Source organism: Rattus norvegicus, chromosome 13 (genome assembly GCF_036323735.1).
Source record: "Rattus norvegicus strain BN/NHsdMcwi chromosome 13, GRCr8, whole genome shotgun sequence".
NCBI lineage: Eukaryota > Metazoa > Chordata > Mammalia > Rodentia > Muridae > Rattus > Rattus norvegicus.
Window position 1 is genome coordinate 24884982 of NC_086031.1, and position 20222 is coordinate 24905203.

Sequence of the window (20222 nt, forward strand, 5' to 3'; positions counted from 1 at the left end):
GGTGTACTACTTCTTAGCTACTAAAAACAATGACTTCACAAAATTTGCTGGCTAATGGATGGAACTAGAAAATATCACCCTGAGTGAGTTAACCCAGTCACAAAAGAACACACATGATATGTGCTCACTGATAAATCAATATGAAAAAAAGCTCAGAATACCCTCGATGCAACTTACAGACTATTATGAAGCTCAAGAAGAAGAAAGACCAAAGTGTGGCTGCTTCAGTGCTACTTAGAAGGTGGAACACAATAATCGCTGGAGAGTGGGAAGGACTTGCGAGGCAAGGAAAAAAAAGGAGCAGGATCAGATGTGGGAGAAGAGGAGGGAGATGTACAGAGGGTCAGGAAATTGAACAGAGGTATATAGCAATAGGGTATGGGGAACTGAGTGTAGCTAATAAAAAGTCCCAAACACCAGTAAAGGAAGGGTCTCCTAGGACTCAACAGGGATGACTTTAGCTGAAATACCCAACAAAGGGAATAGACAACCTGTAGAGACCATATCCAGAGAGTAGGCACAGCCAGGGATGACAGAAGGGCCTACTCACCCATCTAAAAAAATGTATCCCAGAATCGCTCCCATCTAAAGAAAATACAGGGAAAAAGAGTGGAGCAGAGACTGAAGGAAAGGACATCCAGAGACTACACCACATGTGAATCCATCTCATATACACCTACCAAACCTAGACACTATTGTAGATGCCAAGAAGTGGTTGCTGACAGGAGCCTGATGTGTTGTTTCCTAAGAGGCTCTGCCAGAACTTTACTGATACAGATGTAGATTCTTCCATCAAACCATTGGACTGAGCATTGTGATGCAAATGGAGTAGTTAGGGGAAGGACTTATGGAGCTGAAGGGTTTGCAACTCCATAGGAAGAACAACAATATCAACCAACAGGATCCCCCAGCCCCCACAGAGCTCTGAGGGAGTAAACCACCAACCAAAGTACACATGGAACAACCCATGGATCTAGCTTCATATACAGCAGAGAATTGCCTCATCTGGCATCAATGAGACAAGAAGCTCTTGGGCCTGTACATTCTGGATGCCCCAGCATAGGGGAACGCTAGGGCAATGAGATCGGAGTAGGTGGGTGGCCAAGCACCCTCGTAGAATCAGGGGGAGAGGGGATGGGATAGGGCTTTTCCAGAGGAGAAACCGGGAACAAGAGTAAATAACCAAAAAAAAATTATAGCATTATTATTGGACATTTTTAATTTACATTTCAAATGTTATTCCTTTTCCCAGTTTCCCATCCATTAAGCCCCCTATCCCATTCCCCTCCCCACCTCTTCCTGAGTCCCTGCTCTGACATTCCCCTACAATGGGGTGGAGGGTGTCAGGTCTATGCAAAACCAAGGACTTCTCCCGTTAGTTGCCAACAAGGCCATCCTCTGCTTCATATGCAACTGGAGCCATGGGTTTGTCCATGTATAGTCTTTGGGTAGTGGTTTAGGACCTGGGAGCTCTAGTTGGTTGTTATTATTGTTGTTGGTTTTGTTTGTTTGTTTTTGGTTTTTTTCATTGTCTTTTTCGGAGCTGAGGACCGAACCCCGGGGCCTTGCATAGGCAAGAGTTCTAGGACTGAGCTAAATCTCCAAGTCCATTCTTATGGGGCTGCAAGACCCTTCAGCCCCTTCAGTCCATTCTCTAATTCCTCCAACGGTGAACCCATTCTCTATTCAATGATTTGTTGCTGGCATTGGCCTCCGTATTTGTTGTGCTCTGGTTGAGCCTCTCAGGAGACAGCTATATCAGGCTCCTGTCAGCATGTACTTCTTGACTTTATCAATATTGTCTAGTTTTGGTGGCAATATATATGGGCTGGATACCCAGCTGCGGCAGTCTCTGAATGGCCATTCCCTCAGTCTCCGCTCCAAACTTTGTCTCCATATCTCCTCCTATGAATATTTTTGTTCCCACTTTTAAGGACGGAAGCACCTGCACTTTGGTCATCCTTCTTGAGCTTCATGTAGTCTGTGTATCGTATCTTGGGCAATTAGAGTTTTGGGACTAATATCCACTTATCAGTGAGTGTATACCATGTATAGTTTTTTTTGTGATTGGGTTGCCTCACTCAGGACAGTATTTTTAATTACATTTTTATTCATATTTTAAGTTTTATTTACCCAAACTTGGTCCTCTGAATGAATAACAAATACTCATAACCATTGAGCTGTCTTTCTGGAGCCTGGTTACTTTTCAGTAGAGAATATGTATCTTCCCTTTGAATGTTGAAGGGATGCAGGGAGAGACAGCTAAAGTTAATGGGTATTTGAGAATATGGAAAGCTAACACAATTGAAACTTCCTAAAACATGTATATAGATGAAGAATATCTAAACAAAACCATCAATAGACAGAACCCCAAATGTTCATCTCTTGTCAAAAATGAAATATCCAGTCCTGAAATAGGTTACATCATAGTTGAGTTGTTGGCCTAACAGGCCCAGCAGGAATCCTGAAACAACCTAGGCCATTCCCAAGCCTATAAGTTGACAACTAGGCCCACTCTGAAGACAATGCCCATACAACTCATTGAACATGGAGATATCCACCAGGTGATCATATTATAAATGTTCCCTACATTTCAATGTCTTTGATATTGTAATTTACTCTACGTGCTCTTAAGAGAGATATGTAGATATGTCAAACACAAATAGTTATCTACAGCAGTATACTGCTTGCAAGATACATTAGTGAAATGGTGGTAAAAAAAAAAACCTTGCGGGAGACCCTTCTCATGCTTAAAATTCCTGCTCCCTTGCGTCTGCAGGATTTCCTGAACCCCACCTAATATTTGGGTATGGGTCTCTGCATCCATTTCAACTAGTTGCTGGATGAAATTTCTCGCATAGTAAAGATTAAAAATCCTGACATGGGTTTCTACCTTCCTTAGACCATTTATATTCTTGGCTGAAAGACACACACACAGCCTTTCTATTTTAATATGCCTTAAGGATCACAATAGCTGGGCAACTGTCTAGTTTTAATGCTGTTCAAATCCATTTCCCTATCAATAACATCAAATTATTACTTATTTACTATGCATCATTTGGGCTGCCCTTAACTCGAACTGGCCATCTCACACAGGCACTTTTTCTTGACTCAAAGCCCAACGGCATCTCTCTCTATCCCTCCTACATGTTATTCTTCCATAGTGGCTTCTTCTCTCTTCTCTCACCCAAAACTCAAACCCACCTGTCTCTCTTCTGCCCTGGTATTGGCTGTCAATATCTTTATTCACCAATCAGAATTAACTTGGAGGCAGGATCCCTGTGGGTAGTGTAGACACCAGGTCTTGGTGGCCCGAACTTAGCATTAGAATGGACAGTAAAAGACAAGACCTCAGTAGTCTCTGATGACAATTTGGTTAAGAACCAGTCATATTTGTCTTTCTGGTCCTGGGTTACCTCAAACAAGATCCTTTTTGTTTGGTTGGTTGGTTTTGTTTTTGTTTTTATCTTTTATAGTTCCATCTGTTTGCCTGCACATTTCATGATGTCCTTGTTTTTAGTTGCTGAATAGTATTCTATTGTGTAAATGAAACACATTTCCTTTATTCACTCTTCCTTTGTGGAGCGTCTGGGTTGTTTATAGTTTCTATTTTGGATAAAGAAGCCATGAACATAGTTGAGCAAGTGTCCTTGTGTGATGGCAGAGCATCTTTGGGTGTATGTCCAGAAGTGGTATACCTAGGTCTTGAGGTATTGAGAACTAACCCCACTTTTCTGAGAAACTGCCAAATTGCTTTTCAGTTTCATAAGGTCCCATTTATTAATTATTTATCTTACTGCCTTCCCTATTGATGTTCTGTTCAGAAAGTTGTGTCCATTGCAAATGCACTCACAGCTATGCCCAGTTTCTCTTCTGTCAGTTTCAGAATTTATGTTGAGGTTTTTGATCCGCTTGGACTTGAGTTTTGTGCAGGGGGTAAAGATAGGGATCTCTTTGCTTTCTTCTACTTGCTGATGTTCACTTAGAACTGCACCACTTGTTCAAAATTATTTCTCTTTTCAATTGTATAATTCTGACTTCTTTGTCAAAAATGTGTAGATTTATGTCTGGGTCTTCTACTTGATTCCAGTGATCCACTTGTCTGTTTTTATGCTAACACAATACAGTCTTTATTACTATTGTTCTGCAGCAGAGATTGAAATCAGGGATGCTGATATTTATGTAAGTTCTTTTATTGTACTGAATTATTTAGGACACCACATTAAAACCCACAGAATCAACTAGCCTGGGTGAATAGGCATTCACAGAGATAGAAGCAAAAAAAGGGACCGTCCATAAGTCTGAACTAATACCTCTACATACATATTACGTATATGTTACAGTAGTGTATCTTAGCCTTTCTGTGGGACTCCTACCAATTGGAAAAGAGGCTATATCTCACTCTTTTGCTTGCTTTTGGTATCCTTTTCTTTATACTGATTTGCCTAGCCTTATTGCAATTTGATATGCTGTTTGGTTGATATGCATTGGAAGCCTCCCCTTTTCTGAAGAGAACCAGAGGAGGGTATGGAGCTAGAGGTGTGGAAGAAAGACAGGAAAGAGAGAATGGAGATGAAACTGAGGTTGAAATGATATATACGAAAGCAGAAATAACAACAAAAGCCAAAACTTGCGGGAGAAACCAACCAGTAGCTTATTTGACTGAAGGCTCCCTCTGTGAGATTGAACCTTGGACAGCCAAGGACCTGAGACTAGAGAGCCTATCAACCTAGGATAAAACCAAATAATACTGGTCCAAAAAGGAAAAAAGAACAAAAAAAGAAAGAAAGAAAGAAAGAAAGAAAGAAAGAAAGAAAGGAAGGAAGGAAGAAAGAAAGAAAGAAAGGAAGAAAGAAAGAAAGAAAGGAAGGAAGAAAGAAAGAAGAGAAGTTTAATGATATAATGACTTCTAATCATATTCAGGACTTATAGATTAATAAATGCTTTGTGCAGTTATCAGCAAAGACTTTTTTTATGCAGCATAATTGTGAACAAATATGTGTAAACAGAGTCAGAAATTGCACAGAAAAAGAGAGGCATTTGAGGACACTTGCCTAAATGGGAAATCTCCATCAATACCTCCCATCAGGGCTCAGAGTACGACAGTGAAGAGAAGAAACCATGCAAGAGCCAGAGGGGATGGACAACACCAAGAAAAAAAACAGCAAAGCTGATATGAATGCACAGAAAGTGAAGCAGCATGTGCAGGGGAGTGTGCACCAGGTCCTCTGCATAGAGTTTATGGCTTCCAGTAAAGTATTTCATTGGACTCCTGAGTGTGTGAACAAATGTGTCTCTGATTCTTGTGCTTTCTCCTGGGCTCTGTTCCTTCTGTTGGCTTGTTTTGCCTAACTTCAATAGTTGTGATAACTTGAGAGACTTTTGTTTTATTTTATTATATTATATTTTATTATAGTTTCTAAAAATGAGTAAATGAACAAAAATGCTACCACTAGGGTAAATTTAATCAATTTAACTGTTGCTTATGCCTGCTTGGGGTGCAAAAATATGTTTTCTCCAGTGGAAAGACACTGGTACCTCATATTCAGGATATTTGACCAGAATATAAAGGACTCCATAGTTTTTGTATGTGGTATTATTAGTTTAGAGTTTAATGAATTTGGGGAAGGGTTAATAAATAAATAGTATTTTATTTTGTTGGCTTGTGTTGGGGGGTTGTTATTTATTACATTGGATTTGTTTGTTTGAGAAAGAACTTAAAAATGATTGTAGGAAGGAAGAACAGGTCTGGAAGGATATGGGAAAGAGGAAAAATATGAACAAAATATATTTAAATTTAAAATTTGCTTAAAGTAATATTTTTCTTATTATGAATTCTGTGGTTTTGACAACCATATCATGTAGGAAGTGTTCCAGGAATCATTCTAATTTTACAAGCAGACAGAGTTTGGAGCAATCAGCAACAGAAACACAGAAGTTAGAATGGTATGAGTGGGAAGGTTGGAACACTAATGTTAAAATCATGCTAGATGCTGCTTCAGGAAAACTTAAGAGGCTTTACTTTTTCTAAATGATAATAATATAGTAAACAGAATGGAAATGTTTTTTTGCAATGTTCTCAGTCTTTCATCATTGATAAAAACCAAAGTAAGTTTTTTCTTAGTTTCTTATCTTCAATGTTATAACAATATAATAATTGCTTATTCTTTGCTCTCTTTCAAATTCATGCCTCCCCTTTTTGTTCCATTAATCAATGGGTTCCTGTACATATGTGATGCCAAGGCAGTTGTCTTGCTCTCTTAGGGAAATTGCCTATCGAAAAGAAACATAGTCTTGCTAAATATAATGTAGTAAGTATGGTAGTTTGAATGAAATGGCCCATAGTCTCCTAGGCACTAGTACTATTGGGAAATCTGGTCTTGTAGAAAGTACACAAACTCAAGCCAGGCCTAGTGGATCACTTCTCTTTTTGTTTCCTGGGGATACAGATGTAGAACTTGCATCTACCTTACCGATACCATGTCTTCCTTCATTCTGCCATGCTTCTAGCCATGACAATAATGGCATAAGACACTCAAGTGTAAGCCAGACACAATCATATGCTTTTCTTTATAAGAATTGTAATGGCCATAGTGTCTCTTCTCAGAAATAGAAACCCTGATTTGTCAAACCTTAATTAATTTTTTATTTTTTTACTTTTATTTATTTATTTATTTATTTATTTATTTATTTATTTTTTGCAGTCAGGGACAACTGCTGGCAGAGATGTAATGTCAGCAGCATTCATAATTCATGGGTGTTATTTTTTCCTCCTCCTTTGAATTTTTTTCCTTCAGCTCTGAGTTAGAACATTCATAATTACTCCACCTCAAGCTCAACTTATACACTATCATTCACAGAAGTTTTATTTTTACTAAATAACGTTCCTCCTTTCATCTTTCTTTCTCTGGAAATTCTTTGATGGCTGTGGTAAATTTCTGTAGTGGATGTTATATATTTAGCAGGAAAGTACAAAGAAACAATCATACCTTCCTGGTGTGAGCATCTGGTGAGGAAAGCCTAAACCAAAGACTTATCCAAGCCTCATGTTCCTGAGTAAATGGGCAGTGCAGTGCTAAGTATATCTTATTTGACCTCAAGGAACATAGAATAGCTTCTTAATTTGATTATGAATTTTTATATAATTTTATGTCTAATAACAACTTTCTAAGGTCTCTGTTTTGATTACTATTTGCATTTAGCAGTATGAGTAGAGGTTATTTATATAAAATGAACTCTACCCAAGGTTTCAGATTATCCTGTTAGACTATGTGATTTCACAATTTTTGAATGAGATGTAAATTTGTGATCAGTAACCAAAACTACTATTTTTATTATCATTGTAAAATACAAAAAATATTAAATTGATATGACCTATAATTTTTAATTACATTCAATTTATAATTAGACTCAATTTGTATCTAATAGCTTTCTACACTAACAATTTTAAATTTGGAGGAAAGTCTTTTTAATTTTCTGAGTGTACTCTAGTCATCAGAAACTATATAAGGTAGAAGAGTTTAATACCTGTGTTATACTCATGAAGAAAAATGGGTTATAAACTTTAGAATTGAGGGAGGATCACAGGATAGGTTTGAAGAGGGGTAGCTGGGGAGAGCAAGGGAGTGAGTGAAGAGAAGAAAAAAGTGATATAATTCTATTTTCATAAAAATACACAAAACCACCTATATTATATATTTTTCTTATTTACAACATATTACACTGCTTTTGTACCTGCATCCACATCTTCTATAACCTCCGGCTCAGACACATGGCTTTCTAAATGGTGATTTTTTTCAAGCCTATGTTGATTGTGCAAAATGATGCACTGTTACTAAGTTATTTGAAAAGACAATAAAATGCTATTTTTAAGAGGAATAATTTAATTCTAATGCCAAACATTAAGAATTCATTATCTCCTTAGAAGAGTTAAAAAAACATACTAATCTCTGATATATTTTTCTTGGGAGTTGGCAGATTGGAGAGCTAGATATTATTATGTCCACACTGAAGCAATTAACTGGGGCACATTTACTGACAAATTACTTTGTACTCTGATATCTTTTGAGAACTTACAAGTTCTAAATGAAGCACCAGATGGTAAATTCTGGATTGTTTAAGTCAATTTCAAGAGAGGGTGATATTTAAAGAAACAGTAACAGTCACACATTGGTACAATGTTTGCACAGGATTTGTGAGATCATGGTTTTACTTGGCTCTAAAAACAAAACCTCACATGAGAAAGTGGTTGAATCTAATTCTCAGCATTAATGGTAAAAGATGGCAAGAAAATGATGGAGACAACAGTATGATGTTGTTTTATGTATATATACCAACTACCTACACACACACACACACACACACACACACACACACACACACACACACATGCCTGCATAAACACAACACACATAGTAATGGGTTTCATTATGGGTTTTTCATGGAGTTTATGTTGGTCTTTCTCCCAACTCATCTTCACCCTATGCTGGTTCCCTTTCCCCCACATTAGCCTCTTCCTCTTTCATGTCACCAGGATTATGTTATCCTCCTTTACAGCATATTTTCTTTTCCAAAGATTTTTATAACAAGATTTCCCCTCTTATGATTTCTAGTTTCATAAACTACACACACCCACATACCCATACACGTGTTCATTCACCTGTGTGTGTGTGTGTGTGTGTGTGTGTGTTTGTGCGCACACACGCGTGCGTGTGCGCACGTCTGCGGGGGGTGGGGGGAATGGAGAGCATTGAAAACATTCAATGGAATGGAAAGATAGGCTACAGGATGGGAGAAAACACACTGTTGGCTGTAAGTAGCACATCCAGAACAATGCCATTACCATTTGTTCTCATTAGAAAATAGGCCAATGAAATGAACAAAAATTCCTTATAAGAAGAAATACAAAAATGGTCAATAAACATCTTTAAAAGTGGACAAAATTCCATCGTCATAAAAATCAAAATCAAAAGTATTATGTGATTCAGTTTCACCTGACGTAAAATGACTCATATTAAGAAACAAATACTTGTAGAGTTGAAGTAGAAAGGGAAACTTCATCAGTTGTTGGTGGGAACCTAAACTGTCTCAGCCATCATGGAGATTTCACCAAAATAAATATGGAACTGCCTTATGAGCCAGATAATGTATCTACATGCGTATTTGAAGTCCTCTGTATTATTCTACATAGGATCTTATTCATTCTGTTTATATCCTAGTCCTCATAAGAGCTAAGTGATGGACTCGGCCTACATACCAATCATAAGATGAATGGAAAGAAAAATAAAATCATGATGCTTGTAGAAAAATGATGGCATTAGAAGTTAACATAGTGAAATACCACAGGCTCAGATAAATAGCTCATTTTCTGTCAGTAAAACATTCTTTAAGAAAGCTCTTTTACTAATTTTCTTGGGAACACACTATGTATTTTTGATGTGTATTCATTATACAAAGCAATGTTATATAATAACTTTTAAAATTATGTACATTGTGCACTATAGTCAAACTCATTACCTACCTTTCACTAATGACCCTTCCCCCACCTATTTCTTCCTTAAAATATGAAATTATATGTTAGAAAACAAATTTTAATGACATTTAAGTCAAACCAGACTATGAACAAAGATTTTAACTGAAAATTGTATTAGAATATTTTAATAGACTTATATACTCTTGTTTTTAGATGTAAATTCGTCCATGATGCATCATATTTAAAATTTTATTTAATTAGTGTAAAATGGAATAAATGTAAATATATTACAATATATATAATTTTTTATGTTCAACAAGTAGCAATGTTTTTCTAAATGATTCAAATATTCTTGTAATATGTCAAAAAGTAAATATACAGATGAAATAAAGTTAGGGATAATTATACTTCTGTTATACTTCTTAAAATGATTCATGACAGGAATGTGAAATCAGAACATATACACAGGGAAGTCACTTTTAATTTCTTATATTCAGAAAAATTATTTCCTTTGCTTCTCAAGTTTAGAAAAATTACGTCTAAAGTAAATTTTTACTTTTGTTACTGAGTAATTGAAAGACTCACCAAAACCCATATACAACAGGGTAAGCCTTTGGTTGGTCTCATTTTAAAATTCAACATGAGAATATATTCCAGTTTAAACTAGACTTTTTTATTTCTTAAATTATGTTGGTGAATAGTAGAAGAAATGTGTGTATGTAAAAAACTACAAGACTAGTCAATATGTCATGATATGTAGAAGTAATAAATATTTTTTCATTTTTGATGTACATTTTGGCAGTAGATCAAAGGGATATCTACAAAAATATATTAATAAATCTACCCGCCATTAGGGTAAATACTCAATGCTTTGAAAGGAAGCATCTGCGTTGTTCTTGTTGATTTTTTATAACCCTTGTAATACAATAAGATGCTTGTTTCTAAATTCCAGTGTTAATCAGAGTAAGAGTAATTATTATTGACACATAATGTAATTACCAATAATGTATTGGATTCAAGTGAAGGGGAACATTTTACTCTTCCCATGAAGTAATTGATATGTCTACTTCCCATTTGTGTTAACAGCAAGTGTTCCCATGAATTGCATTGTCAAGAGAAGAGGAATGTGCTCTAATGTGTACTCCTCACAAATTCAAGCTGTTTTATTCAGCAGAAAGAACAGGGCACCCTGAGAAAGATATATTTTTTAAATGAAAAACAATTTTTACTCCACAAAGCATTAGCAAATCCTCTCTACCCTTGCAAGCAGTGTCTGTGTGATGTTTTCCACTAAAGAGAACAATTATTTATAGGCTTTCTCTTTTACCAAGTAAGACTTTGTTGTGAATAAATAAATCATTTCTGAATAGTGGTCGATAAATGCTGTACATGTTCAAGTTTCACTGAAAATTTTATGTATGAAACTGAAGAAATTGATAGGTAGGTCCAAAATCATTGGTAGGTCCAAAAATGCCCCATATATCTTTGTTGTTTTTTGGTAGAAATTAAGAACCATTTATCATTATTTCTGCATCTAGCTAAAAATGTAATAAGAGTACAAGACAGTAGAATAAAATTCACAGGTTCCCATATTTTACCCATCATACAATCAAAAATTTCTTAGTTAAAATGTGCATATATTTATTTTCTACTATAAAAGAAATGAAACACCAGTGATTTATAAAAAATACGCAAATTCCCTCAAGTTTTCAAAATAAGGCAGTTTGATATATTTAAATATTCATGACTATTTGAAGAATCTCCAATAACAGTATTAAAATCTTCTATATTTGAGATATTTCAGGGAACAATTTTGTAAATCTATTAAAATTATTTGCAGTAAACCTAATGTTTATCTCTAAGCAAAACAATATTTTTAAAGTGTCCACAAAGATTACCAAATTAAATTTTACCACATTCCAGCAGCAAAATACTGAATGTGTTATTAAAATAGATTTACTATCTAGGGAAAGCATTAAAATCAGCTAATACAATAGTACAGACATTTATAAAATATAACCTTAATATATATTAACATACATATTTAAGGAATGTCTCTAACAGTAATGTATGCTATTATAACTAAACATGAAATGACACACATAGCCTCACTTCATACCCAGTTTATGATCATATTTTGAAAGACGGTTGGAACTTTAGGTGATCAGCTATAGCTAGAGAAAGTTATTGGTGGGTTATGCCTGGACACTGAACCTCTTCTTTCTGTTTCCTGTCCACAATGGTATAAGTAGACCAGGCCAAATGCACCTACTTTTATGTTGTGATCCCTTATCAGCGATCCAGAATTAATGCACTCAAGAAATATAAGTTGATATCCCTGAAATTATAATCCCACATACCTAAATTATTATTTTTTCTTTGAAGTGAGAATTTCTTGTTTTATTGGAAACTCAGTGGAATATCTGAGATATTTTAATGACAGGTATTCAAAAGTTAAACAACAGCTATTACAAAGTGTATATGTGTATTGTCATGTGTGTGTGTGTGTGTGTGTGTGTGTGTGTGTGTGTGTGAATCAAATTACATAGTCAGTTAGAAATGGGAAAATCATTACTATATGGCATGGTAGTATACATAAATTCTAGTTTCTCTTCATGTTTTTCAGTATAACAAAATGCTGTCCTTGGAATAATCAATTAAATGTCTTATATAATCTAGTTAATATGAAAAATTATTTTTAAAGTATTATCCATAATTATATTTCACTGATATAATATTATCAAATAGTGAACATGTTAATTTTATATATAGAAATTAGCCAATTAATGTAGTCTTAATTATTTGGCTTTTATGTAAAGTTACAATACTACAGCTTTACCTTTAATTAAAATATTTACAGTTGATATTGGATGATATGATTATATGCTACAATTATAGCTATGAGTCATCAAGAATTATGAAAATGTACTCTTCCTAAGTGTTTTATAAGCTATTCTGCTTAGTAAATTACTAAGCAGTTTAGATAGGAAGGAGATTAGCTGATTCTTCTAAGATTAAAGAATAGGTTTACGTGATCCATTATATAAACAAACTGAAAGAACAAAACCACATGATCATTTCATTAGAGGCTGAGAAAGCATTTGACAAAATTCAACACCCCTTCATGATAAAAGTCCTGCAAAGAACAGGAATTCAAGGCCCATACCTATACATAGTAAAGGCCACATACAGCAAACCAGTTGCTAAAATGAAACTAAATGGAGAGAAACTTGAAGCAGTCCCACTAAAATCAGGGACTAGACAAGGCTGCCCACTCCCTCCCTACTTAATCAATATAGTTTTTGAAGTTCTAGCCAGAGCAATCAGACAACAAAAGGAGGTCAAGGGGATACAGATCAGAAAAGAAGAAGTCAAAATATCACTATTTGCAGATGATATGATAGTATATTTAAGTGATCCCAAAAGTTCCACCAGAGAACTACTAAAGCTGATGAACAACTTCAGCAAAGTGGCTGGGTATAAAAGTAACTCAAATAAATCAGTAGCCTTCCTCTACACAAAAGAGGAACAAGCCGAGAAAGAAATTAGGGAAACGACACCTTTCATAATAGACCCAAATGATATAAAGTACCTCAGTGTGACTTTAACCAAGCAAGTAAAAGATCTGTACAATAAGAACTTCAAGACTCTGAAGAAAGAAATTGAAGAAGACCTCAGAAGATGGAAAGATCTCCCATGCTCATGGATTGGCAGGATTAATATAGTAAAAATGGCCATTCTACCAAAAGCGATCTACAGATTCAATGCAATCCCCATCAAAATACCAATCCAATTCTTCAAAGAGTTAGACAGAACCGTTTGCAAATTCATCTGGAATAACAAAAAACCCAGGATAGCTAAAACTATCCTCAACAATAAAAAGACTTCAGGGGGAATCACTATCCCTGAAGAACTCAAACAGTATTACAGAGCAATAGTGATAAAAACTGCATGGTATTGGTACAGAGACAGACAGATAGACCAATGGAATAGAATTGAAGACCCAGAAATGAACCCACACACCTATGGTCAGTGGATTTTTGACACAGGAGCCAAAACCATCCAGTGGAAAAAAGATAGCATTTTCAGCAAATGGTGCTGGTTCAACTGGAGGGCAACATGTAGAAGAATGCAAATCGATCCATGCTTATCAACCTGTACATATCTTAAGTCCAAGTGGATCAAGGACCTCCACATCAAACCAGATACATTCAAACTAATAGAAGAAAAACTAGGGAAGCATCTGGAACACATGGCACTGGAAAAAATTTCCTGAACAAAACACCAATGGCTTATGCTGTGAGATCAAGAATCGACAAATGGGATCTCATAAAACTGCAAAGCTTCTGTAAGGCAAAGGACACTGTGGTTAGGACAAAATGGCAACCAACAGATTGGGAAAAGATCTTTACCAATCCTACAACAGATAGAGGCCTTATATCCAAAATATACAAAGAACTCAAGAAGTTAGACCGCAGGGAGACAAATAACCCTATTAAAAAATGGGGTTCAGAGCTAAACAAAGAATTCACAGCTGAGGAATGCCGAATGGCTGAGAAACACCTAAAGAAATGTTCAACATCTTTAGTCATAAGGGAAATGCAAATCAAAACAACCCTGAGATTTCACCTCACACCAGTGCGATTGGCTAAGATCAAAAACTCAGGTGACAGCAGATGCTGGCGAGGATGTGGAGAAAGAGCAACACTCCTCCATTGTTGGTGGGATTGCAGACTGGTAAAACCATTCTGGAAATCAGTCTGGAGGTTCCTCAGAAAATTGGACATTGAACTGCCTGAGGATCCAGCTATACCTCTCTTGGGCATATACCCAAAAGATGCCTCAACATATAAAAGAGACACGTGCTCCACTATATTTATAGCAGCCTTATTCATAATAGCCAGAAGCTGGAAAGAACCCAGATGCCCTTCAACAGAGGAATGGATACATAAAATGTGGTACATCTACACAATGGAATATTACTCACCTACGAAAAACAATGACTTTATGAAATTCGTAGGCAAATGGTAGGAACTGGAAAATATCATCCTGAGTGAGGTAAGCCAATCACAGAAAAACTCACATGGTATGCACTCATTGATAAGTGGCTATTAGCCCAAATGCTTGAATTACCCTAGATGCCTAGAACACGTGAAACTCAAGACAGATGATCAAAATGTGAATGCTTCCCTCCTTCTTTAAAAGGGGAAGAAGAATACCCTTGGCAGGGAATAGAGAGTCAAAGATTAAAACAGAGACAGAAGGAACACCCATTCAGAGCCTGCCCCACATGTGGCCCATACATATACAGCCATCCAATTAGACAAGATGGATGAAGCAAAGAAGGGCAGGCTGACAGGAGCTGGATGCAGATCGCTCCTGAGAGACACAGACAGAATACAGCAAATACAGAGGCGAATGCCAGCAGCAAACCACTGAACTGAGAATAGGACCCCAGTTAAAGGAATCAGAGAAAGAACTGGAAGAGCTTGAAGGGCCTGAGACCCCATATGTACAACAATGCCAAGCAACCAGAGCTTCCAGGGACTAAGCCACTACCTAAAGACTATACATGGATTGACCCTGGACTCTGACCTCATAGGTAGCAATGAATATCTTAGTAAGAGCACCAGTGTAAGGGGAAGCCCTGGGTCTTGCTAAGACTGAACCCCCAGTGAACGTGATTGTTTGGGGGAGGGCTTAATGGGGGGAGGATGGGGAGGGGAACACCCACAAAGAAGGGGAGGAGGAGGGATCAGGGGGATGTTTGCCGGGAAACCGGGAAATGGAATAACATTCGAAATGTAAATAAGAAATACTGAAGTTAATAAAAAAAAAAAAAAAGAAAAGAAAAGAAAAAAAAAGAATAAGTTTACCTTGTAAGGATTTTCTGTTTTTTCCCCTTGATGACATTTTGACATGACTAGTAAAATTGTAATATCACAATAATAATGTCAGAAAGGATGTTATATTTTTCTAAAGACTGACAAACTGTTTTAAAAATTTTTCTTATGTGTGTTTCTTCAGAAAATAATGTAAGACATAAACATATTATTACTAAAACAATTTCTGCCATTGTGTGGTCATGATTTTTTATTTAAATTATTTGATAATGAATTTTTCTAATGATTGGTGTTTCTTTGGAAGATATGTAAGACCTAAAACAAACACACAAAAACAAAAGAAAACTAGAAAGTAATGTTTGTAGGTACCATCCAACAGCAAATCTTCTTAAGTGAAAAACAAAGAGAGGAATGGAATTGTAAACCATTAGATGATACTGAAAAGAAATATTGAACCCTAAGGATTTCAATTTGCACTGATAATGTAGCCAAAACAATAGTATGCATCTGAAATTGAAGTTTTTCCAAATTGCTTTCACAGTATTAGATCATATGAAGGTAGTAAGAGAAGAGAAATTCTAGAAAAAGGCAAATGGATTCATCATTGTGTTGTCAAAAGAGAGCAGAGCTGTGAAGAAAACATTACTAGAGAACTTGGTAAAAGATACTTAAAATGCATTCAGAAGGGGGGAATTCTGATTTCATTGGAGACTCAGTTGTGTAATGTGATATTTTTCTGGAAATTGTCTTTGTGGGAGGATGTTTTGTTGTTGAAGACATTTGAGAGGATGTTTAGCTGAGGCTATATGTGGTGTATTTCTGAAAGCTGCCTGGTAAAAGGACATGCAACAGTTTCCTGGAGCAGATGCTTGAGAAAACATGTGATGTTTAGAAAGAGTACAAATATAATCCAACAGACAATGGACAACATTCATGCATTCACTCACCTTGAAACTCTTTGTAGGTCTTCATTAGGTTTTGCCGAGTTTTGTCTTTACTGACAGGACACTTGCATTGTTTCACCTTGTTCTCTATTCTGATCTTTGCTTGTTTTGACTGTAGAGAAATGGTATTCTGGTGGCGTCTTGCTGATTCCAGAGACTTGTTTTAATTGGTAGAACCTCATGGTTTCTTCTGGATCAAGCTAATGCTACTGGTTGTGTTTGATGTTTCGCTAATGAACTGGACTGCTGACAATGAAGATTGGAGTCATCACAAAGAATAATTTCTAAACAGAATCACAGATCCATTTCCTATTGTCCTTTCTCTTTCCTTACCTTTGGAGAGTGATGAGCTATAAGGGAGGTTAAGGCATTAGTGAGCCATAAATAAAGTAGGTTTTGAAAAGTCTAAGCCTGTAGGAGATGGTACAAATGTGGCTTGACATAAGTAAGTACATAAGAAGTACAACTTCTACTGTAGTAGAGAAAAATGCAGGTTGTGATAGGTTGGAAATATTGTTTATGGAGATTGGCAAAACAGAAGCTATATAACTGGCTGCTCTCTTGCCTTGGTTCTAGAGGTTTTTGGCTTTTGCTTTGTTCTGTTTTTTGTTTGGTTTGGTTTTGGTTTTGCTTCATTGTTTACTTATTTACCATTTTGAAAACAACTACTGGGAAAATGGACAATTCTTTTATGCTAATGAAGATTGCAGAGATAGCTGTCCACTTAGGGAGTTACAGATAGAGGTAGAAAGATTTAGAAAGCAAAATAAGGCAGTGCAAGGAAAACAACAGGGTTCACCTTGAAGTCTGAGATCAGGAATTTGCCACAGAATGAAAGAGGGAAGAAAATAGGCTGGAGTGTAAACTGTCACACCATTGTGCTCCATACATTTTCGCTGTCCGGTGACCAGACCATATCTTTAAGACAAAAGACCAGGGAAAGCAGAAGACAGTACAGAGTCAATGGCTAGTGTTCAGCCAAGTGTACCAGCAGAGAATTTGCTTGAGGCTACACAGGTACCTTCAGCCTTCTCAGTCTTTGGCAACATATGCTTGCTAATGGTTAACATCATGCTTATAATGAGTTGACCAGGCATCTAATAGACATGCTACATCTAAAGCATTTTAAAGAGGTTATTGCATTGTATGGTTGATTTCTCTATCTGCTAAAGAAATATTATGTAACTGGGCTATGCAGCATAGAGTTAAGCCCCAAGATTGTAAGGGATTAGTGTCAGCTGAACACAAAGCTGGTGAACAATTACAATGGTTGTAGTGGTGGAGGCATGAAGCCACAAAAATAAAACAAGGTAATTTAGCAAGGAGGATAAATCTTACTAAAGACCAGCTGCTTGGTGAAAGGTGTTATGCTGACCTACAAAAACAAATCTGATCTGATGGTGTTATAATTGAACAATGTCATATTATGGCTTTAAGAACTTGACATATGACTTAGGAGCCAGGGGAAAAATTCACTTCATTTATTCAATTAATATTGGGTCCTGCACAACAACTTATCGACTTACAGAGATTGGGTTCAGTTGTAAATGGAGGCATATCAGACCCTGAAACCAAATAGTCGTTGAAAGAAATCTTGGCATTAGAAAATGAAAATATCAATTGTAAGAGCAATCAGACCCCTGAGACCATGAGGAACCCTGCTAGATGAATGAATATCAGAGACAACTTGGATCGGCTCTCAGGAGCATCATCAAGATGTGGATGCTTTAATTGTGGTGAATTTGGCCATTTTCATAGATTTTGTATGATTAGAAGATTCAGAGCTCAAAATAGCAGGTATTTTGACTCTGAAAATATAGAATATGTCGAAGAGAACAAGCAAGTTTTAGTTGTAATGAACCACGAAAGCCTCCAGGGTATTGTAGCTGCTGTGGAAAGGGCAAGTATTCGTCTAAGGATTGTCAGTCCAAGAGAGACATACAAATTAATTTTTAACATCAGGAAATGAACAGAGGGACCAACCAGCTCAAGATCCTATAGGAAACAATAGGAACCATTTTTCTTTGGCCAGCCAGGGTGGTAACAAGAGGGCAAGAAATTCAAAACTAAGTATTTCTGATCTTATACATGCTACACAGGAAGTACAGCTTTGGAGCTGGTCACAAATATTTTTACATTATCCCCAAAAGTTGAATGTTACAAAATAACCACTGGTTTTTATTGCCCTTTAGCTTTGGTGACTTGAAAAGTAGTGGATTAACTTTTCAAAGATTTATTGTGCATCGAGGCATAGTATATGGGGATATCAAGGAAGAAATAAAAACAGTGGCACATTTGAAAAGAGAGATACAAATTGATGCAGGGGATAGAATTAGTCAACTGTTGATGCCTTACAGCAAGGACAAGTTCATTCTAATAAAAAGAGAAGAGCCCTTTGAAAGGGTTAAAAAATGTGTATTCTGGCATATAGTCTTTAACAATCACAGAAACAGATCAATGGTACAAATGAATGGTGTTGTCATATAAGGTTTGTTGGATATAGGAGCTGATGTTAGAATACTTTCCCAAAAGCCTTGGAATCCAGATTGGCCATGTCAGAAGATTTGCACACATTTATATGAACTAGTAAGTTATAATAAATAAGACCAAGAGACTGATGGACTACCTGTATGGAACTAGGAGGACAAATAGGGAAGTTGACATACCCACACATTTATTTGGAAGTGATCTTTTAGCACAATGGGGTACTCAAATAATGTTCCTGCAAACTCAGGGGCAGCAAATGAGTAAGTTAAGGTTGAAGTAGTAGATGCTCCTAAGGAAGGTATTGATATGACTAATTGGGAACAATCAAAAGTTGTGATCATTGTACAAACAGCTATTGAGTGTTTGGGTTTATAAAAGGGGACACTCCTCACATACAAATAGCCTTGCACCTAAATTTTTTATCAAACAGACCTGTATGGCAAGATCAGTGATCCACAACAGAAGAAAAATTTCAAGCACTTGAACAACCTGTACAAGAACAGTTGTGTGTATACTCAATATACAGAGAATATATCAACTCACGGACTTCCCCTGTGTTTGATATAAAAAGTAAATCAAAAATGGAAAATAATAATAGATTTAAATGTAGTGAATAAGGTAATCCAAACCATGGATTCTTTACAGACTTTACTTCATTTACCATACTCTTCTTACATTATCCCCTAAAGCTGAATGTTACAAATTGACCACTGGTGCTTATGGCCCTTTTGCTTCAGTGTTACAGAGATCATGGCCTATAATATTTGAATGGAAAGATTGCTTTTTCATGATACCCTTGCAAGAACAAGATAGTAAAAGGTTTACTTTTTTAGTACCTACTCTGAACAATAGTCATTCATTAAAAGATAGCACTGGGGGCCCAGGAGCGGCAGGACCCCGGCCTGAGACACCGCCGGAACCTGAAGGAAACAGACCGGATAAACAGTTCTCTGTACCCAAATCCCATGGGAGGGAGAGCTAAACCTTCAGAGAGGCAGACAAGCCTGGGAAACCAGAAGAGACTGCTCTCTGCACACACATCTCGGACGCCAGAGGAAAAAGCCAAAGACCATCTGGAACCCTGGTGCACTAAAGCTCCCGGAAGGGGCGGCACAGGTCTTCCTGGTTGCTGCCGCTGCAGAGAGCCCGTGGGCAGCACCCCACGAGCGAACTTGAGCCTCGGGACCACAGGTAACACCAAATTTTCTGCTGCAAGAAAGCTGCCTGGTGAACTCAAGACACAGGCCCACAGGAACAGCTGAAGACCTGTAGAGAGGAAAAACTACATGCCCGAAAGCAGAACACTCTGTCCCCATAACTGACTGAAAGAGAGGAAAACAGGTCTACAGCACTCCTGAAACACAGGCTTATAGGACAGTCTAGCCACTGTCAGAAATAGCAGAACAAAGTAACACTAGAGATAATCTGATGGCGAGAGGCAAGCGCAGGAACCCAAGCAACAGAAACCAAGACTAC